The 23,064-nt window shown below is 44.7% G+C and overlaps 1 pseudogene; it reads right to left on the bottom strand.

The window, feature by feature from the left end:
• Positions 1-228: 228 nt before the first annotated feature.
• LOC136479681 (2-alkenal reductase (NADP(+)-dependent)-like) lies at positions 229-23,064 on the bottom strand (annotated as a pseudogene).

Genomic DNA, 23,064 nt, shown 5'->3' with positions numbered 1-23,064 from the left:
CCAAAACTAAAAAGTAAATAAAATAATCAGTGCGGCTGTAAGGAACCACGAATTTGTAATGTCCACTGGCAAATTTTGACTTTGGCTGTGTTCAACAAATTTCCCCCTTTTTTATTCCAATACAATAACAGTGCCCTCTTATTTAAACAAGAACCGGTAGGAGAGGCATCACACAAGTATCACAAGACTTGTTTTTGCTCAGCTCCTCACCATTACGGAGTTCCTGCTTCAACTCATGCCCTTGCATGCAATCGCAACCAACTGTTTCCCAACATTTTTCCCTGAGAACAGCCCGATTAGAGCCGCCGGCGCGCTATCAATGCCCTCGACGACGTCCTCCACGACGGTGACCTTCCCGTCCTTGATGTAGCCAGCCATCTCCTCCTCGAACCTCGCGTACACATGCATGTAGAAAGCAAAGTAGAACCCCTCCACCCCTGATGGCCTTGGCGATGATGCAGTACAGGTTGCGCAGTCCGTAGGGCTGCTCCAAATTGTACTGCGAGATCATCCCGCAGATGGCGATCCGGCCGCCGTGGCGCATCTGCAGCAGCACGGCGTCCAGCGTCGCGCCGCCCACGCTGTCGAAGTAGATGTCAATGCCATCGGAAAACACCTCTTGAGAGCGGCGCCGAGGTCGGTCTCGGACTTGTAGTTGAACGCGTCGTCGAAGCCGAACTTAGTCTTGAGGAGACTGACCTTCTCGTCGGAGCCAGGCCCGTTGCCGACCACGTAGCAACCGGCGATCTTGGCAAGCTGCCCGACCAGTTGCCCGACGGCGCCTGACGCCGCCGAGACGAACACGAAGTCGCCCTTCTTCGGCTGCCCGACATCGAAAAAGCAGGCGTATGCCGTGAGCCCTGGCATCCCTGTACGGCGGTTAACATTGGATCATTGTCTTTGACGAGCAAACTGGCATATTTGAGAGCAAAACGTCAATGATCGCTGACCAAGAACCCCCAGTGTAGTAGGAGAGCGGTCAGCTCGGTGTGGTTGATCTTTTTCAGGGATTCCGGTTCCATGACGATGGTGTACTCCTCCCATCCAGTCATCCCCCAGACGAGGTCGCCGGCGGTGAAGTCCGGGTGTGTAGAGTCGGTGACCTTGCCCACGGAGAAATTGACCATGGCCTGATTAACAAATCACAGTACCACACACAGATTTCTTCACCTCTGATTCTAATAAGGCTGCCACGTGGTTAGCAACTGGCAATGTAGCAAGTGAGACCAGACCAACCGACTGTGTGGATAGAATTTGGATGCGTACCTCTCCCGGGGCGGCACGGTGGGGCTGTGGTCTTGCTTGTTTATGCGGCCACGCATCACTACCGGAGACGGTTTCTTTGCCGAGTGTCCCAGACTTTGCCGAGTGCTTTTTATTGGACACTCGGCAAAGAGGCTATTTGTCGAGTGCCAGAGAAAAAACACTCGGCAAACTGCTGGCACTCGGCAAAAAATAACGCTCGGCAAAGACTAGGTTTGTCGAGCGTCGGGCACTCGGCAAACCAGACCACTCGGCAAAGGGCCACCGCCATTAATGGCCGGCAGCCGTCGTTAACCCTTTGCCGAGTGTCTTATCCTGACACTCGGCAAAGAGGTGATGTGTCGAGTGTCATTTTTTATACTCGGTAAACCATATTTTTTTTCACTTTTGACCTCCAAACTTTTTCTGCAGTCCTCATACAATACCTGGTACTCCATGTTCCAATGTGGCACATTTTTGGACTTTTTCTATATTTCTTTAATTTATTTCATTTAATTGAATTTTCTTGGATAATTCAAATTATAACGGCTAGTCATTCGAATAATAAAAAAAATGAATGGAAAAATGATATTCATGTTATTTAGTATAATGTGAGGCCGTATCTAGGAACAGACCACCAATTTCGAACATCTTGTTCACAAACACGACCACGAACTTGCGGTCGAGTTGTTTTTAAATTCTATAAAAAGCAAACGAAGTCCAAAAATCATGAAACTTGTCAAGATGTCATAATATCATATGTGGAGGCTGTGATAAAAATTTGAGAAGGTTTCGCGCAAGTTTGTCACGTACGATGCTTACCACCTCGTCGGCCTCTTCATGAAATCATGTTCGGAGATTCTTCGATTTGCAAGCATCGTACGTGACAACTTGCACGAAACCTTCTCAAATTTTTATCACAGCCTCCATCGCGCCCTGGCCACTTCACTACCGCCGCCCTACGACACCCACTAAGTATGCCCTATCGTCGTCGTCGTCGTAGTATTACTAGTAGTTGCGGTAGTAGTAGTGGTAGAGTAGCAATGGTGGTAGTCGTAGGAGTGGTTTGACATTGTTATATATATATGTTGGATATAATCTTGTACATGTCGGCCATCGTGCCGTTCATATATATGTGCAGGTCAGCCATTGTGCCGTTGGTTTTCTTGCAGGTTTTGGACACCTCACCGTGCAGGGGACACTAGTAGAGAAACGACATTTGATCCACTTTGAAATTTGGCTTTAGTCCCGATATTTTTGGCGCCCGGGACTAGAGAAACCTTAGTCCCGGTTGGTAGCTTCAACCGGAACTAAAGGTCCCTGCCCAACGGCTACTGCGGCAGGCTTTTGCTGCAGGGGACCTTTAGTCCTAGTTGGAATTTTCAACCGGGACTAAAGGTTAACTTTTACTCCTGGTTCATATCTCCACCTAGGAGTAAAAGTCTACTCCAGGCTGGAGGCTTCGTCCGGGACTAGAAAGGGACCTTTAGTCCCGGTTGCTGTCTCCAACCGGGACTAGGGATGAAAACGGATCGGATACGGACGGATATCACTGATATTACATTTGTTCTCATATTTCTGTCCGGATTCGGATTCGAATACGGATAGTGTCAACTATGCCGGATAGGATACAATTATATATCGACATCATAAATATGCTATTTGAGTATTCGGATATGGATACGGTATCGGATGTTGAATATCCGGACTCGGATACGGACAGATCTAAACCCCTCTAAACTAAACGAATTCGGTCTCGAATACAGTCAGAAAATATTCGTACCGTTTTCATCCCTATCCCCTCCTATATGCCCCTTCGTCCTCCCGAGCCCGAGCCACTTCGAGCTCAGTGTTCTGGCTTCATCATCGGCCTCTTCTTTCCTCATCGCCGGTAATCACAAGATTTCTTCGATTCCTCCATCGATTCTTCGGTTCTAAAGGTTACCAACTTTATACTCTCATGTTTCATCAGTAGCATATCACATTTTGTGGACTAGATATATGTGGTTTTTTATGGTGGATTTTTTTTATTTAAGCCATTTAAGCTCAAAATCACTTTAAAGTTTGCATATTTGGATGAAGGAAGGTTAAAGTAGTTATTCAAAACTAGTATTCAGCTTTCATTTCTAGCATGCATAGCACACTTCATGGTTTAGAGATATAGAGAATTTTAGAGTTTTTTTAATTTTATTTGTTTATAAAATGAGAAATTTATATTATATTAAAAATGAGTATAGAGAGTAGATGGCAACTGCTTCTGGGTCCTCGGCCTCTCATCGGGTTCCAAAGCGACTGAGGCCGGACCTCCCTCTCATTGCATGCGGCAAGTGTGAGGAGAAGATTGTGATGGAGTACCGGGTGAGGAAGGAGTGTCCCAACAAGGGCCGTATCTTCTACAAGTGTCCGGATCGCAATGTGAGTTATTTTGTCGCATTTGATGATTATGGTTAATTTATACTTATTTTCATGATGATTGTGATTAAGTTCTAATTTTTTGTTTTAATTTCAGTGGGATGGCACTGGATGTTCAGGCTGGTACTGGGAGGAAGAGTATGTTGAACACGTGCAAAACTCTCTTGCAGGCGGCTACGGTGGCTGATGAGGCAGTGATCCTGCGGAAGAAGCCCATAGATGTTGAACAAACGCATGATCTGTCTGTTTTAGTTGGGATTGGTCGCGAAATCCTTATGCTGCTGAAGTGCATTTTAGCTTTAGTTTTTTTAGTGGTAGTTGGGATTGCCTACATTGTAGCGAGACTTCATAAATTAATATCTTGTGTGGTGGCATGCATGTCAGTATAATTAACTAATTATGTTCTAGGTTTTAATATGGTAGGTATATCATGTATGCAGATGAGCCAGCCATTGATGTACCATGCTGATTGCCGCTCCCAAGAGTTGATTGAGGGCGTGCATTCTTCTTACGTGTGGCCGAGGCAAACAAATGCGATGGTTTCATGTGCTGCCCATGTGCCATATGTAAGAATTTGAAGGAATATGCTAGCTCAAGGAGTCTTCATTCACACTTGTTGAAGTTGGGTTTCATGCCAAACTATATTTGTTGGACGAAGCACGGAGAAACCAGGGTTGTAATGGAAGAAGGTGAAGAAGAACAATGGGACGATGATGACATTATTGCTGAATATGGTGCCTTCAATGATACTGCAATGGGGGAAGCTGAAGAAGAGGTAGGGGCAGAAGATGAGCCCGATGATCTTGGTCAGGCCATTCGTGACGCACAAAGAGAATGCGAAAGTGAAAAGGAGAAGATCAAGTTCGAGCGCATGCTAGAGGATCACAAGAAATTGCTATACCCAACTTGTGATGCGGGGCAGAAAAAGTTGGGTACCACACTGGAATTGCTGCAACGGAAGGCAAAGAATGGTGTATCTGACAAGGGATTTGGGGAGTTACTAAAATCCAAAAGAAGATGCTTCGAAGGATAACGAATTGCCCGCCACTACGTACGAAGCAAAACAGGTAGTCTGCCCTTTGGGATTAGAAATCCAGAAGATACATGCATGTCCTAATGACTATCCTCTACCGTGGCGAGAGTATGAGAAGTTAGATGCATGCCCGGTATGTCATGCATCGCGGTATAAGATCAGGCGAGATGACCCTGGTGATGTTGAGGGCGAACGTCCCACGAAGAAAATCCCTGCCAAGATTATGTGGTATGCTCCTATAATACCACGCTTGAAACGTCTGTTCAGAAACAAAGACCATGCAAAGTTGTTGCGATGGCACAAAAAGACCGTAAGGTAGACAATATGTTGAGACACCCTGCTGATGGGTCCCAGTGGAGAGCAATCGATAGAGAATTCCAGTTTGCAAATGACGCAAGAAACTTAAGGTTTGCTTTAAGTACGGATGGTATGAATCCTTTTGGGAGCAGAGCAGTAGTCATAGCACTTGGCCTGTTACTCTATGTATCTACAACCTTCCTCCCTGGTTATGCATGAAGCGTAAGTTTATTATGATGCCAGTGCTCATCCAAGGCCCAAGGCAACCTGCAACGACATCGATGTGTACCTGAGGCCACTAGTTTGAAGAACTTCTACTTTTGTGGAACAGACTAGGTGTATGTGTGTGGGATGAGCACAAAATAGGAGCACACTTTGACCTACGAGCATTATTGTTCATAACAATCATGATTGGCCTGCTCTAAGTAATCTTTCAGGACAATCAAACAAGGGATATAATGCATGCACGCACTGTTTCGATGACATTAAAGGTATATTCTTGAAAAAATATCTAAAGGTCGTGTACCTTGGCCATCATCGATTTCTTCCTATGAATCACCCCCTAAGAAAGAAGGCAAGCATTTTAAAGGTAAGGCAGACCACCAGACCAAGCCGGGCAACCGAACTGGTGAGGATGTACTCAATATGGTCAAGGATGTGAAAGTAGTATTTGGAAAGGCACATGGCAGCGAACCTGTTCCAACGACCGACGGTCACGCACCCATGTGGAAGAAGAAGTCCATATTTTGGGAGCTACCCTATTGGCAAGTCCTAGAGGTCCGTAGCACGATCGATGTGATGCACCTGACGAAGAATCTTTGTGTGAACCTGCTAGGCTTCATGGGTGTGTATAGGAAGGCTAAGGACACAACTTGAAGCATGATAGGACCTACGGTGTTTGAAAGAATGAGACAACCTGCATCCAGAGAAGACAGATGATGGACGCCATTACTTAAGTCCTGCCAGCTACACTCTTAGCAAAGGAGAGATGAAAGCATGTTGAATGCCTAGCAAGCATCAAGGTACCATCTGGATTCTCCTCGAATATAAAAGGGTATAATAAATGTGCCAGGAGAAGAAATTCCTAACTTAAAGTCCCATGACTGCCACGTGCTCATGACCACAATTGGTTCCAGTTGCATTAAGAGGAATTCTACCTCCAAATGTTACGTCTAGCCACCGTGAAGCTATGTGCATTCCTCAATGCAATTTCTCACAAGGGCAATCGATCCAATGGATCTAGCTAAACTACAGAATGATGTGGTTCAATGTCTTGTTAGCTTGAGTTGGTGTTCACATCCTTCCTTCTTAATATCATGACACACCTCCTAGTTCACCTGGTCAAGGAGATTAGAATTCTCGGTCCTGTGTTCCTGCACAACATGTTCCCCTTTGAGAGGTTCATGGGAGTCCTAAAGAAATATGTTCACAACCGTGCTCGGCCAGAAGGAAGCATCGCTAAGGGCTATGGAACAGAGGAGGTCATTGAGTTTTGTGGTTGACTTTATTCCCGACCTTGACCCGATTGGTGTTCCTGAATCGCGACACGAGGGGAGACTAAGTGGAAAGGGAACACTAGGGAAGAAAACATATATTGGTACGCAGGGCAATTATTTTAATAAAGCACACTATACAGTTCTGCAAAACTCCTCCTTGGTGGATCCGTATATCGAGACATATAAAGAGTTGCTTCGATCCGAGTTTCTAGGGAAGTTTGAAGCTTGGATTACGCTTCAGCACATGGAAACTTTCAGTGACGGGTTGCGAAAAGAATGTCAGGGTGATGAGAGTCTTGATGGGCAACTGTATTTGTTGGCTAGGCAGCCATCGTGGCATATCCTCACATACAAAGGGTACGAGATAAATGGGAATACATTTTACACAGTAGCCCAAGATAAAAGGAGCACCAACCAAAACAGTGGTGTCCGCATAGATGCCACCGACCCTAATGGAAATAAGCAAACATATTATGGCCGCATAGAGGAGATATGGGAACTAAACTATGCACCTACTTTTAAGGTACCTTTGTTCAAGTGCCAATGGGGTAAAGGCAATTGGAGGCGGGTAGCAGTCGACAACCAGTATGGAATGACAACCGTAGACCTCAACAATATTGGGTACAAAGATGAACTTGTTCATACCTTGCCAAGCATGTGAATCAGGTGTTCTATGTCAAGGACATGTCTACAAAACTAAGAGAGCGAAAAACAACAACGACCCAATCAATGAGCCAAAGCGTCACATAGTTCTTGTAGGAAAAGAAACATTGTCGGAATTGAAGATAAGTCAGACATATCAGAAGATTATGAAAAGGATGACCGAATTCCCACCCTTCACAGTGAACAAAGAACCAAGCATCCAGCTAAATGATGAGGACACTCCATGGTACGGTGCGATCATAACCAAGGGATATACGTTAAGAAGAAGTTCACTACCGTGCCCGCTGATATATATAGTGATGTTTTAATAGTGTGTATTAGAGATATTATGTAATAATTATGAATTCAGAGATGTTTATTAGGTGTTGTTTTCTTTTTTTTCTATGTTCAGATTAAATTTGTGTTTGATGGTGGGATTTCCATGTCGCTTTTGGACAATGAGTGATGAAAAAATGAAAAGATTTACGTTAAAATGATGTGAAAACAAATTTCCAATCGAAAACAAAAGTTTTAATGATTTAAATAAACACTAAATTTTTGCATTAACGAAATAGTAAATATTAATGACATTATGTTTCAATGCTTATAAGAAAAAACAAAAAACTTTAGGTCACACAATTTTTCTGTGTGCAATAAAAGCAAAACTAAATCCATATTCTTTTAAAACAATTTTATGCCTTGTATTTAATTTACTGTGCAATTACCAAGACTTTAACATTTTATAGAAAGAAATATATAAAAAAACAAATGGAGATTCAAACTAGCGGAAGCCAAACTGCAGCCCACCTTTACTCTCCGGTGGATCAAGCCACCGGGACTAAAGGTTGGGCTGCGTTTTCACGGCTCCCAAAAATCTCCCTTTACTCCAGGCTGTGGCTACAATCTGGGACTAAAGGTTAGAGCTTTAGTCCCAGTTCTAACCATCACCCGGGACTAAAGAACCTTGCCAAGGTGGGCTGCACTTTCGCGGCCCGCCAAAAGCACCTTTACTCCTCGGGTCATGGCTACAGCCAGGACTAAAGGTCAAACCTTTAGTCCCGGTTCTACCCATCACCCTAGGACTAAAGAACCTTTAGTCCCGTTCTAACCATCACCTAGGACTACAGGTCTCCCTTTATAAACCACGCCCTTCTCCCTTTTCTAGTCCTCTTCCTCTTGCCTCCAGCCACGCCGTCACCTCATCTTCTCCACCAGATCGATCTGATCCAGCAGCGCCGCCGCCCCCAGGCTGATCCACCCAAGCCTCGCCTCAGTCATGCGCGCATGTTGTCACGGCCCCACATGCACGCGCGCTTCTTCTTCTGGCCGCCAGCGCACTGCCTCGCTCATCCTCGACCATCGTCGCCGCAGTCCTCGCCGGAGCGCGCCCGAGCCTTCCCCGCGCTGCCTCACCGGAGCGCGCCCGAGCCTTCCCCGCGCTGAGCGTCCCTGGCCCAAGTGACGCCGCAGCGGAGGAGCCGCCCAAGCCGACGCACCCCTCGAGGACGAGGAGCCCCAGAGCCATTATTAGGTCTGTGTTTTGCTCGTTTTGATTTCTTGCGGCTTGACATCAAGTGGGTCTCTTGTATGTGCCCGTTGTATGTGCCGACAGGGTTTGGAAGACGACGACTAGCTAGGGCTCATTTGATCTCTTGTATGTGCCTGTTGTATGTGCCTATCAGTAGCATGAATCATGAATGAACCGTCAGGCCAAGGCAACCTAAACGACGCTCAGCGATGGGCAAACCCCGTCGGATCGGATCGACAAGCGACGGCTTACGTGATCTTAGAGAGATGTGTGAGGTCATGAGAGCGTGTGTTTTTTTCTCAATTTTGTCTAGCAGGGTCACTTAGAAGTAATTTTTTCATGAAACACCCGCGAGCTTGCCGATGTCGAGCAGGTCACTTAGAATTAAATTTTCCATGAAATGAAATACTTAGAAAATTCGTACTAGTTGGACTTGCGGACCGTGTTCATCTCGGCTAGCATGTTCTCTGCCGAGCGGTAACGGATGTCAAGGAGGAGCTTTGATTCTACGAGGGAGAGCGGCAACGGTCGTGGAAGACCGTGTTCTCTTCCTCATAGAATCGGAGCGTCTCTGTGGCTAAGTACGGTGCCACATCCCGATGGAGAATGCTCACCGAGATGATCACATAACAAGGTCATGAGAGCGTGTTTTTTCTCAATTTTGTCTAGGCAGGGTCACTTAGAATTAATTTTTTCATGAAACACCCGCGAGCTTGCCGATGTCGAGCAGGTCACTTAGAATTATTTTTTCCATGAAATGAAATACTTAGAAATCATGCCTTTATTTTTTAGAATTAATTTTTCCATGAAATGAAATACTTAGAAAATTGTTAGAAATTGTAGAAAATTCGTACTAGTTGGACTTGCGGACCGTGTTCATCTCGGCTAGCATGTTCTCTGCCGAGCGGTAATGGACGTCAAGGAGGAGCTTTGATTCTACGAGGGAGAGCGGCAACAGTCATGGAAGACCGTGTTCTCTTCCTCATAGAATCGGAGCTCTTCTGTGGCCAAGTACAGTGCCATCTGGTGAAGAAATGCTCACCGAGATGATCACATAAGCAAGGTCATGAGAGTGTGTTTTTTCTCAATTTTGTCGAGCAGGTCCACTTAGAATTAATTTTTCCCATGAAACGCCCGCAAGCTCGTCGATGTCAAGCAGGTCACTTAGAATTAATTTTCCATGAAATGAAATACTTAGAAATCATGCCTTTTATTTTTTAGAATTAATTTTTCCATGAAATGAAATACTTAGAAAATAGTTAGAAAATTATAGAAAATCTGTACTAGTTGAACTTATGGACCGTGTTCATCTCGGCTAGCATGTTCTCTGCTGAGTGTAACGGACATCAAGGAGGAGCTTTGATTCTACGAGGGAGAGCAGCAACGGTCGTGGAAGACCGTGTTCCCTTCCTTATAGAATCAGAGCTCTTCCGTGGCCAAGTACGGCGCCGTCCGGTGGAGAAATGCTTGCCGAGATGATCACGTAAGCAAGGTCATGAGAGCGTGTGTTTTTTCTCAATTTTGTCGAGCAGGTCACTTAGAATTAATTTTCCATGAAACGCCCGCGAGCTCGCCGATGTCGAGCAAGTCACTTAGAATTAATTTTTCCATGAAATGAAATACTTAGAAATCATGCCTTTTATTTTTTAGAATTAATTTTCCATGAAATGAAATACTTAGAAAATGGTTAGAAAATTGTAGAAAATCCGTACTAGTTGAACTTGCGGACCATGTTCATCTTGGCTAGCATGTTCTCTGCTAAGCGGTAATGGACGTCCAGGAGGAGCTTTGATTCTACGAGGAAGAGCGGCAACGGTCGTGGAAGACCATGTTCCCTTCCTCGTAGAATCAGAGCTCTTTCGTGGCCAAGTACGGTGCCGTCCGGTGGAGAAATGCTCGCCGAGGTGATCACGTAAGCAAGGTCATGAGAGCGTGTGTTTTTTCCTCAATTTTGTCGAGCAGGTCACTTAGAATTAATTTTTCCATGAAACGCCCGCGAACTTGCTGATGTCGAGCAGGTCACTTAGAATTAATTTTTTCATGAAATGAAATACTTAGAAATCATGCCTTTTATTTTTTAGAATTAATTTTCCATGAAATGAAATACTTAGAAAATAGTTAGAAAATTATAGAAAATTCGTACTAGTTGAACTTGGACACCGTGTTTATCTCAGCTAGCATGTTCTCTGCCGAGCGATAACGGACGTCAAGGAGGAGCTTTGATTCTACGAGGGAGAGCGACAACGGTCATGGAAGACCGTGTCCCCTTCCTCATAGAATCAGAGCTCTTCCATGGCCAAGTACGGTGCCGTCCGGTGGAGAAATGCTCGCCGAGATGATCACGTAAGCAAGGTCAACTAGTACGGATGGTTATTTATTTAAACATGTTTTTGAGCTAGAATTTGATGGATATTTGATAACTTCAGACCTACAAATGTCATCTACAAATGTTACTATCCTTGAGGTGGCACGTCCTGCAGGAGTCCATTTTATAAACATAATTTTTATTTTTATAGAGATATCTAGTGGTGTAAAAGCTAGATGGCTGCCCCAAGAGATAACATGGATGAAGAAATGATGGATATTATCAACACCGGCACTCAATTTGCAATGGTGACCAGCACGATGTAGATGACGGGAGTCAATACCTGGCTCTTGAAGATAACCAAGCAAATATTGTGCAAGAAAATACCGGCAATGTATATATATTTGTATATATATATATTTGAATATTATATATATATATTTGAATATCTATCATCTATTATGTGTACACATGATATTTTTTTAAACGTAGCCCTCTGGATCGACGACCACAACGGCGAAAAGCAAAAATATTCGAGGCTCGAAAAAGCCATTGGAGGGGCGCTATATAATATCAAAATTCAATATCGAGATAGGTGAACCACTTGGTCCACATGCAAGGAAATTCGTGCAACACTGTGGGTGCCTTGTAAGGGATAGACTTCCAATCAGTGCTTGTGAATGGAAGCAAAAGATCAACGAGCCTCATATTAGTTTGTCTCTGATCTTGATAAGAATTTAATTTGGGATGATATCCTTCAACATTTCACGTTGCAAGCGGATGATTATGATGATATCAACAATGATGAATTGAAGGAGCTAGTTCAAAAGTGGGCTATGAAGAAGATGGCCACACAATTCCAGACTTGGAAGAAATCCCTATACATAAAATACGTCAAGAAGAACCTAATGCCCAATTTCAATACTAGTGGCCAACTCGCGAAGTTGAGGCCCTACTAGAATGATTTTGTACAGTACAAGACATCGGAAGATGGTGAGGAACGGGTGAGAAGGAACCAAGAGAATGCCCGACAGAAGGTATACCACCATGGCATGGGATCAGGTGGCTACGCGTCTGCCATTCCCAAGTGGGAAAAATTGGAAGCGAACATTCTTACCAAGGGTATCACACCAGAATCACTCAATTGGCCCAAACGCGTGAAGAATTGGTTTTTCGCTCATGGGGGAAGACTGGACCTAGAGACCGGGAAGCTGGTTCATGGCCTAAAACTCGAAAGAGCAACACAAAGATTTTCTTATGCTCTACAAGCTAAAGCTATTGGTGCGTTTATGCCCAATAGAGAGAAGGATGAACTGACGTATGCCATCAGGACTGCTAAACACAGTGGCCAAATGAGAGGTTTAGGACGGAACATTTCTTGGGAGCATGGTTTCCCTAACGATAGAGATACCTACAGAAGCCGGCAGAGAAGGAAGGATGAGGAAGCAGCGTGGATCAGCATGTTGAAGGAATATGTTCGTGAGTCACAGGAGGCGTTGCTTCAAGCACAGGAGTGCGAAAAAGACATGTAAGCTAGAATGCAGGACGAAATCATAAAGCAAGTGCAAATAGCAATGAGTGCCCAATTGTAGGCATCAGATCCAGGAATCAACATTAATATTAGCCCCCCTGATCAGTTGAAAAGCAACTACGCTTCCACGGAGTTGCCAAATCAAGATGAAGCAATGTTACGTTTCCTCGTGGATGACATCACTGCACCGTTTACATCTTGTGAGCTACATATTCCAAAAGGGAATGCCACAATCATGGTGGCTCTCAGTGTTTTTCTCCTCCAGATCCTACCAAGACACCAAGAATCCATGGGGCAATAATACCACCTGGATATGTTAGCGTCTCAGTGGATAGAGTTAACAATGGTTTTAGTGATCTGGCTCTTGACATTCTAGGAGGTGATGGGGAGAAGACTCTAGGACAAGCAGAGAAGACATTCATACTATGGCGTAAGCGCTACATCATTATTCCTGGGGTCTCTAGTCCACCGCCGCTTCCTCAACTACCAGACAATAGGTGCGGACAAAAGTGAACGAAATAATTTTTTTCACTAATTTTCTATTGACATGCATGATTAATAATAACAATTTCTTATACCTAATTATTCTTTTTTGTACTCAGACAGCAGGGCCTCCGCCAATCTAAGTCCAATTATTCAATCTCTAGATCATCATAGTGCTTCGAGCAATGATTATGTAATGCCGCCACCGCTGCTACCCTCCAAGAAGGTCTCCAATGCCTCCAAGGAGGTCTCCAATGGCTACCCCGCCTCCCTTCATGACCAAGAAGCAGCCAGCTCCTAAGAGGTCCGCCCCACAAATGAAGCCGTTGGCCCACCAGCTGGTAAAGAAGAAAGCCTCCTCTAATCCAGTTATTCCCCAAAAACTGGCTTACGAGAAAAGTGAAAAGGAATTAAATGCTGCAGTACAAAAAGATGTGAGCAGTTTCTTCAAAAAAGTAAGAAAGCAACGAGAAGCGAGGGAGAACCCGGAGAAACCGTACTTCTACCTACCTCCAGATCTTCTAAGAAAGAAGGTGGACCAGAAAAAGCGGGAATCTCAAAAGACCCTGCCAAAATCGGACTGCGACCGCTCTCTCACCAAGTCATTTGAGGCGGCGCAGAAAAAGACTAGAGCAGGGAAAGATGTTGCACAACTCGTACAACAATCGCAATAATCAGTTCCCCCTCTTGTCATTCGTAATGAATATGGTTCAAACTTAGACGTACTGGACGTCGATTTTGAGGACCTGGCTCGGTTTTACGAGGATACCGATTTGGACCTTGCCCAAGTGCTCGCTGAAGGACCATCTGCTCCAAAAGTGGATCCTTGGAAGAAATTTGAACATGGAAAGAGTCTATACAACCTTGAGGCCTTAGGTGAACTGGGTACGCAAATGTACCTGCTAAACAAGTGGTACATGGCAGCGTGTGAATGGGGAGAGAACTTTATTTCTGTCAGAGTTAGAAACCAACATTACTTCCGTGGCGATGACGTTATATATGTCAAGTTTTTAGAATTACACCAACTATGCCACCTGGACTCTCTCGACAAAAGTCTCATTAGCTGCTATTGTCTGTAAGTGTGATTATTTTCTACTATTAAAGTGTATATATATAAAGCTACATGTATATATATAAATTATATATCCTCACACTATATTTTTATATATGCAGATATGAGATGACATAACTCAGAAAGAGAAAGGATAATGATGTTGGTTTCGTTGATCCAAATGCCATATTCAAACACCCTAATCCCCCGCCTCAATGGAAAGCTGAACTCGAGAAAAATCTCATGAGGTTCTTAGTGAACCAACAAAACAAGGACATACTCTTCCCCTACAACTTCAAGTGAGTGTTAAATAATTAATGTCGATCATATGGACATTTGTTCAATTATTTGCTTACTAGCTAAGCTATCTCCCATATATATATATATATATATATATATGTTGACTATAGTTAATGTCAATAATATTTGTGTATAAAAACATATGCAGCAATCACTAGATATTGATGGTCATCGATATGGCCAATAGTCGGTTGAGCAACTTAGACTCGTTAAGAAAAGAGCAAACAGAGTACCAAGACATGATAGATATTATCCAAGGGTAACTTGGTCTCTCTAGCAACTATATATACCCCAATCTCTTAACTGCAACAATTATTAAAGGCCAAATTAATTTTTTATTTTATTGGGCACAGTGTTTGGAAAAGTTTCATTGAGGAACACCACATGAAACATTGTAAAGCGCCACTGGATGCAATCGCACACAAAGTAAGTACTAGCTACATTTATATATATATATAATTCAATTAACACCATGCAAGCTTTCAATTCACTGGATCTTTTTTCTCGTAAAAGTGGGTTCTGAGGCAAGAACAGGGGAACAACTACTGCGGATACTAAGTTTGCGAGTTCATCATGGCGTACGCTAAAAGAACTCCTGAAGAGACCCTCAAAGTACGTTATATAAATATATTCATATATTCACAATTTCTTTTATTGCTCATATATATAAGTAATCACGTGACCAACACACACACACACACACACACACACACACACATATATATATATATATATATATATATATATATATTAATACTTTTCCTTTAACTTCTATTGAAGACTCTATGGTTGAAGGAAGAAGTCATACGACGTGATCAACTAAAAGCAATTCAAGAGACCATAGCAGGATTTCTTAATGACCAGGTCTTAAACCCCGACGGCGAGTTCTACAATGACGTGAACGAAACATGGAAGCCAAACCAGATGGAGTGAATTTGTTATCCCAAAGATATGATAGAATATACAATACAAGCTTTATTTGTAATATATATATACATATTATATCTACATAAAATAACATACAATATATGTATATGCATGTAATATATACATTAGTTTCATACTTTAGTTTGTATAAAATGTTCGAACATTATAAGCATGTAGAATACGTATATTATTAGAAGCGTAGAATGCGTATTCGAAAACCTATTCGAAAACCAAAATGAATCATCAATTGAAAATAGAAACAAAAAATAAAGAAAAAAATGAAAACCTTTAGTCCCGGTTGGTAATACCAACCGGGACTAAAGGGCCAACCCACGCGGCCAGGTCGGGAGGACTCTTTAGTCCCGGTTGGTATTACCAACCGGGACTAAAGGAGGGGCCCTTTAGTCCTAGATTCGTGCTCCCGGTTGGGAAACCGGGACTGAAGGCGTTTCCCAACTGGGAGTAAAGCCTGTTTCTGTACTAGTGGGAGGTGCTGCCAAAATTTTGTATTGACAGTTTTATGTTTCTTTTTTTGCAGAGAAGAGCCCGTCGGAGCGGAGCCATAGTACCTCGGCGACCCCGATCGCCTTCCTCGCCGTTGTGGGTCTACCTGCACCACGTCGCCTTGCCACTGCACCGACCCGCCATGGCCTCGCTAGCCTGACTCCACTGCCACCCTAGGTATAACCCCTCTTTCTGTATCATGGTCGTAGATCACGTAACCTAGTTAGGCGTCTCCCGTTCGAAAGAGATACAGTTGGAAATATGCAGATATTTTCATATCTAAAACCATATCTGTTTCGAATGGTCCACGTTTTTTGGACAGCCCATGGATGCGTAGGTGGGGTTAGTTTCCATGGTCTGCTCCGATCCGAGACAGAGTTTTAGCATCATCTCCCTATTGTTCTCCGGATACACACTCTCCCTGGCAGGAGGTGTATTTGGAGAACAGTGGGGAGGTGCTGCCGAAATTCTATCTCGGATAGGAGTAGAGCAAGGAAACTAACCTCATCTATGGATCCTCGCATGGGATTAGGACCTATCCTCACCTATTAGATAGTAGGAACGTTGTGTAGATGCAATTGATGTTTATATTACTCGCCGCTATATATGTTAGAGGATGGAGGACCGTGAGTGGATGTACACGGGCCACGCAAGTCAGGGTCAGGTCACCAATGAATGGATCGACAAGACCGATGCTTTCTTGGAACGGGCATTTGGCGTGGCTGCTAAAGGAGCGAGTAAAATTTGCTGTCCCTACAGCAAATGTGCAAACAGGAAAAGACAAACGAAGAAGGTCATGGGGGAACATCTTTGGAAGAATGGATTTACGACAGACTATAAACCGGTGGGTCTACCATGGTGAAGCCGATCGTATGAGAGAGGAGGTGGTGAGACCATGCGTTGAGGATTATGATGCTAATGCCAGAGTAGCAGACATGTTAAATGACTATCACGAGGCACAGTTCGCTGAAGGACATATGGAGGAGGAGCCAGAGGCAACCGCAAAGGCGTTCTACGACATGTTTGCCGCGGCATAGAAACCCCTTCATGGCTAGACAAAGGTTTCTCAACTAGATGCCATTGGACGCATAATGGCGTTAAAGTCCTAGTATAGCTTGAGTCGAGACGCCTTCGATGGTATGTTGACAGTTATTGGCAGCCTACTTCTAGAGGGTCACCTTCTGCCAAAGAGCATCACGAGTCATAGAAACTCCTTCGTGCACTTAAGATGTCGTATGAGCAGATACATGCTTGTCCAAAGGGGTGCGTCCTATTTAGGAAAGAATACGTGGAAGCAAAGTATTGTCCAAAGTGTAAATCCTCTAGGTTCCTGGAGGTAGATTCTAGTGATGGCTAGAAGAGGCAGCTTGACATTCCCGTGACAATCCTACGGCACCTTCCATTCATACCGAGGATCCAACAGCTATACATAACCGAGGAATCCATGAAACAGATGACATGGCACAAAAATGGCAAACGATACAATCCTGACAGGATGGTACATGCATCTGATGGTGAAGCATGGACCCACTTTGATGGCATTCATCATGAGAAAGCTAAAGAGGCTCATAATGTACGTGTTGTGCTGGCAACAAATGGGTTCAATCCTTATGGAATGATGGTTGCCCCATACACATGTTGGCCCATGTTCGTTATCCCCCTCAATCTCCCCCCGACGTATGCTTTCAACGATAGAATGTATTCTTGTCATTGATAATTCCTGGACACCCGAGGAATAATATGGGTGTGTTCATGGAGCCTATGATTGATGAATTGGTCCATGCTTGGGAGGAAGGGGTATGGACATACGACCGAGCTACAAAGAAAAACTTCAAAATGCATGTTTGGTACCACTACTCCCCGCATGACTTCCTGGTGTATGGAATATTCTACGCCTGGTGTGTTCACGGGAAGTTCCCATGCCCAGTATACAAGGAAGGTCTGAGGTTCATTTGGTTGCAGAAGGGTGGCAAGTATTCATCATTTGACAAACATCGACAATTCCTTCCTCTTGACCATGCATTCAGACGAGACATCAAGAACTTTATGAAAGGTGTCATAGTGACAGACCCTACACCACCAATAATGACTGGTGCTGTGGTTCGTGAACAGATAGATGGTCTCGTGGTCAATCTAGAAGGTGGTTTCATGGGATATGGTGAGCAACATATGTGGACTCATAAGTCGGGCTTGACTCAGGCTCCCCTATTTTGATGACCTTCTCCTTCCACACAACATTGATGTAATGCACACTGAAAAGAATGTCACTGAGGCACTTTGGGCAACAATCATGGACATTCCTGACAAGTCAAAGGACAACATTAAGGCTAGAGTGGATCTTGCAACGTTATGCGATAGACCAAACCAACATATGAAGCCTCCTAGTCGCGGCAAGACATGGAGAAGGCCTAAGGCCGATTTTGTCTTGAGCAAGCCCCAAAGGAGGGAAGTACTAGAATGGATCCAAACGTTAATGTTCCCTGATGGGTATGCAGCTAATCTGAGGAGGGGAGTGAACTTATCTACTATGCGAGTCTTAGGGATGAAGAGTCATGACTACCACATATGGATTGAGCGGCTTCTTTCGGCGATGGTTCGAGGCTATGTCCTTGAGCATGTCTGGCTAGTGCTGGCAGAGTTGAGCTATTTCTTTCACCAGCTTTATGCCAAGGAGTTATCTTGGACCGTGATTGCTGACTTGGAAAGAATGGCACCTGTGTTGCTCTATAAGTTAGAGAAGATCTTTCCACCTAGGCTTCTTCAATCCGATGCAACATTTGATTTTGCACCTCCCGTATGAGGCACGAATGGGGGAGCTCGTGCAGGGCTGTTGGTGCTATCCAATCGAGAGATGTCTAAAGGTTCTTCGAAAGAAATGTAGAAATAAATGCAAAATTGAGGCTTACATTGCAGAGGCATACATTCTGGAGGAGGTGGCGAACTTCACAACAACATACTATGGTGACAACCTCCCTAGCGTGCATAATCCACCCCCTCATTACAATGCTGGCGAAAATGAATCGAACCTCAGCCTTTTCCGAGGGCAACTCGGAAGCTCAAGTGCATCGACCCCCAAGACCTTGAATCATGAAGAGTGGTGCCATATCATGCTATACGTGTTGACCAACCTTGACGAAGTGGCGCCGTACATGCAGTAAGGTCTCAACGAACTTGTTAAATATGCCATCACTATTCTGCATCTAACCCCCTTTGTTTCTCGTTGGTATAGGGAATTTCTCAATGAATTCTGGCGTCAATCAAGGGATCCTACCCAGCAGTAGCTAGATACCCTTCTTAGATAGGGTACGGGAAATGGAATGCCCGATTTTATTTCTTGGTTCAAATAGAAGGTACCGTCCAATTTAGCTCGTACTTAGTTTGACATTCCAAGTTACTCGTACGTGCGAATAATATAACGATGTATCCTGCTTGAGCTTGTAGGGCCAGAGGGATGCGTCTATGCATGTCGAGTTGAGACAGATTGCCGATGGCTTTGCCTATAGGGTCAAGTCATTTTCTAGTTATGACGTGAATGGATATCGCTTTCGCACAACAAGCTACGAGAAGAGTTGGCCCAATCGAAGAACCACAAGTTTTGGAGTTTTTACACCCGGCATTGATGAGGTCGAGTATTATGGAAGAATTGAAGAAATATACGAACTCAAGTTTCATGGTTCCAAACCTTTTAATCCCGTCATATTCAAATGCCATTGGTTTGATCCTGAAGTAACGAGACGGACATATTCTAATCTTGGGCTAGTCAAAATTCGACAGGATTCCGTCTTACCAGGAGACGATGTCTATATTGTGGCCCAACAGGCCACGCAAGTTTATTATCTCCCATATGCGTGTCAAACCAAAAGGCATCTTAAGAGTTGGGATATTGTGCACAGGGTATTGCCACACGGTAAAGTGCATGTCCCAAACGATGAAGATTACAACTTAGACCCAAACACATATGATGGAGAGTTCTTTCAAGAAGAGGGACTAGAAGGGAGGTTTGAGATAGACTTAACCGAAGCGATCGGAATGGAAGTAGACAATGAAACGGTTATTGAAGAGGACACTGGAGATGAGGTGCAAAATGTGAAGGACTTACAAATGCTTGAGCGATTACATTTAGACAATGACAATGGCAACATTGCTCATTCGGATAGTGTTGATTATTTCGACATGATTGATAGTGATGATGAGACTTATGATCTAGCTAATCCCAATCATGAAGATTATTTCTAATACATGTAATACTATGTTATTTTGTAATTATGTTTTGTTTATTTTGCATCTCTTTCTAAGTACTTCTTGTTTACCTGTGCTTATTGGTTTACTCTTTTTAATTGCAGGTGATTGAACAAAGATGGTGGGCTATGGGATGAGGAGGAGGAGCAGCCGCAGTGTCGCCTAGCGCCCCATCGCATGAGGAGGAGGAGGAGGAGCATGTGCCCCAGGAGGACGCCGAGGAGGTGCAGGTGGACGCACAGGAGGATGAGGAGGAGGAGGCGACAGCAGGGGGTTCCGCTTCCTCTAGTTCGTCGAGCGTCTACTTGTGAGGTCCGATGTGGCTCCCACAGTGACCGATACCTCGTGAGAGACGCACGCTGATTTGACTCGAGGGGGAAAGTAAGTAACTTTAGATGTTATCACTACTTTGTATGATATGTTGAAAATCAAAATAGAAACTAATATTTTTTCTTAATCACTTGGGTAGGAACTGGACGATTGTGGCGAGTGGAGGTGCTCACACACGCCAAGTCAATGGCATCCTCAGTCTTCTGTGCAAGGAGAACTTCCCTGGCCTGGTTGAGTACGCTGGAGTGACGGGGCCGGCCTACTCATTTGACCACTACACCGTCATCCCCGATGCTGCAGATCGGGCCTGTAGGGTATTCAACAACAAGGTGGAGCAGGTGAAGCAAGAGATGTGGGTAAGTCTTCCTCGCACTACATTGCTCAATACATCGCATTCATTGGACATTCTTGAAATAATGAATGGATACATCGTGTTTGTATGCAGGATTTCTTTAGATGCCAGGACGGACATGAGGCCAGGGCGGAAGCGGTGGCTACCAAATGCTGCAAAAAACTCGTCATGGACATGCATTAAGAGGCGTGCATCCAGGTCGTCGTAACTTACCACGGGACCGTCCTTGGAACGAAGGTCACCAAAAGGGATGCAAGAACCATGACGCTGACCCGGGACCAGTACCTGCAGGTAAATACAGAACATTAATACTGATTCCTTTTGAGATTAAGTAGGCTTAATTTCATATTATGATATGTCATGTACTTGATGGCCTATAGATGATTCCTTTTTGGTGCGCCGCGCATCCCTAGTGCTGGGTATAGATGGTGGACAAGTGGTGCTCACGCGAGTGGGAGGAGACGCACAACTTGTGTCGGGAGAGACGTTTGATGATGCCAGGTGTAGCACACCATCAAGGCAGCCGCAGCCTCAGCGGATATGCAGAAACATGGGTACGCGAATTCATTTATTTATTCTAACGCTCAATTCTGCATGATTTCTAATCATCTTGCTGTTTTTCTCACAGTCATCGTCACATGTGGCCAACCTTGCTCCATCTTCAAGGCATTTGCTATGGCCCACAAGGGCAAGGCGACGTCCAACGTCGACTACAACCCGGAGGATGGGCCCGAGGCGTACAGCAATGCGACCATCCACAACCGCCTCAGTGAGTACACATCGATGGCATGGGAGGTCCATGGGCCAGAGTACGATCCGAGCACCAAGGACTTTGATGGAGAAGTCGTCAAGAGGGTGGGAGGAGGCAAGAAGCATGAGCGGTACTGGATTGGTGACAGTGCAATCGACTCGGCCGCTACTCCCAGTCTCTCCTAGATTCGAGCAAGCAGCACGAGCAGGAGCCCGGCCATACGACCTCGGCAGGACACTTCACACCACCGGGTGGACGCACTCGAGGTTATTCCTGGTTTATTCGTCGTTCATTGGGTTTTTCATACCTTTCCTTTGCATTATTGTAACATTGGGGTGAATATATTGTAGGCCCAGCTAGAACAAGAGAGGAGGATACGGGAGCAGATGCAGACAAAGATGGAGAGGGTGGAAGCCGAGCGGGAGGCCGAGCAGCGGAGGATGGCGGAGATTCTTCAGTACATGCAAAGTCTTGGCGCCGCTATGGGTGTAGTTCCACCACCTTCGCTATTCGCTCCACCTCCACCTCCACCTCCTCACTATTCTACTCCCGTGAGTATATATGTTTTAGTTTGTATGTTTATGCTTACGGTCAAACCTAGTGGAGTATGAAAGTTTTATTCATGTATGATATATATTTATCTTGTCTCACACATGCAATCTCTTCTCCTTTGTGCAGAATCAATCGGCGGCATCGAACGATCCTCATGCTTCAGCAAATTCTTCACCAAATTAGTCTCATTGGCCATCTTGGTGATGATACACTTGTGGTTGTTAATGGTACTTCTATTTGCAATTGTGGTTGTAGATGATGGAGCACTTGGATTACTTATGAACTTATTTGTGATATATTGTGAGACATGTGACGTTTGTGATATATATGTGGTGTTGGTGATATATATATGCTGTTGATGATATATATGTGATGTTGGTGATGTTTGTTATATATATCTTCTATTTGTTTGGATGGATGTAAAAAACAAATAAAAAAGGCTGTTTTCAGTCACTTTGCCGAGTGCAATGGCCATGACACTTGGCAAAGTGACTACCTGGGAACATACTTTGCCGAGTGCAAAGGCCATTACACTCGGCAAACATCACAGATTTGCCGAGTGCCATGGGCCAGGCACTCGGCAAAGGTCACCTATTTGCCGAGTGTCTTGCTGGTGGCACTCGACACAGTGGCCACCTTTGCCGAGTGTCTAACCAACGGTGTTCGGCAAAGCGGCGACCTTTGCCGAGTGTTTGACCTTGACACTCGGCAAAGCCGCCGTCACGGTGGCGCTCGCCGTCACGGCGACTTTTCTTCGGCAAAGGATTTGCCGAGTGTCAGATTAGTGCCTGTTAAAGTGCACTCGGCAAAGCACTCTGCAAAGGCTTTGCCGAGTGTATATGGACCTTTGCCGAGTGCCTGAGGCACTCGGCAAAGAAGCTGTCTCCGGTAGTGCATCCACGGGTCGCAGGACAGGTACATGTTCTTGACCAACACGGCGGTCCGCCCCACCGGCACCCGCAGACTGATAGTGTCCACAATGATCTCCATATCATCTTCGGTCGGGAAACGGCCGGTGACGTACCTCCTTAGCACCACCTTCTTGTTCTGCACCACCGCATCCGTCTTCTCGTCGACGCTGGTCGCCAT

This window comes from Miscanthus floridulus, chromosome 9, assembly GCF_019320115.1.
Source record: "Miscanthus floridulus cultivar M001 chromosome 9, ASM1932011v1, whole genome shotgun sequence".
NCBI lineage: Eukaryota > Viridiplantae > Streptophyta > Magnoliopsida > Poales > Poaceae > Miscanthus > Miscanthus floridulus.
The sequence above is the reverse complement of the archived record's forward strand: the minus strand, read 5'-3'. Positions and strand labels throughout refer to the sequence as shown.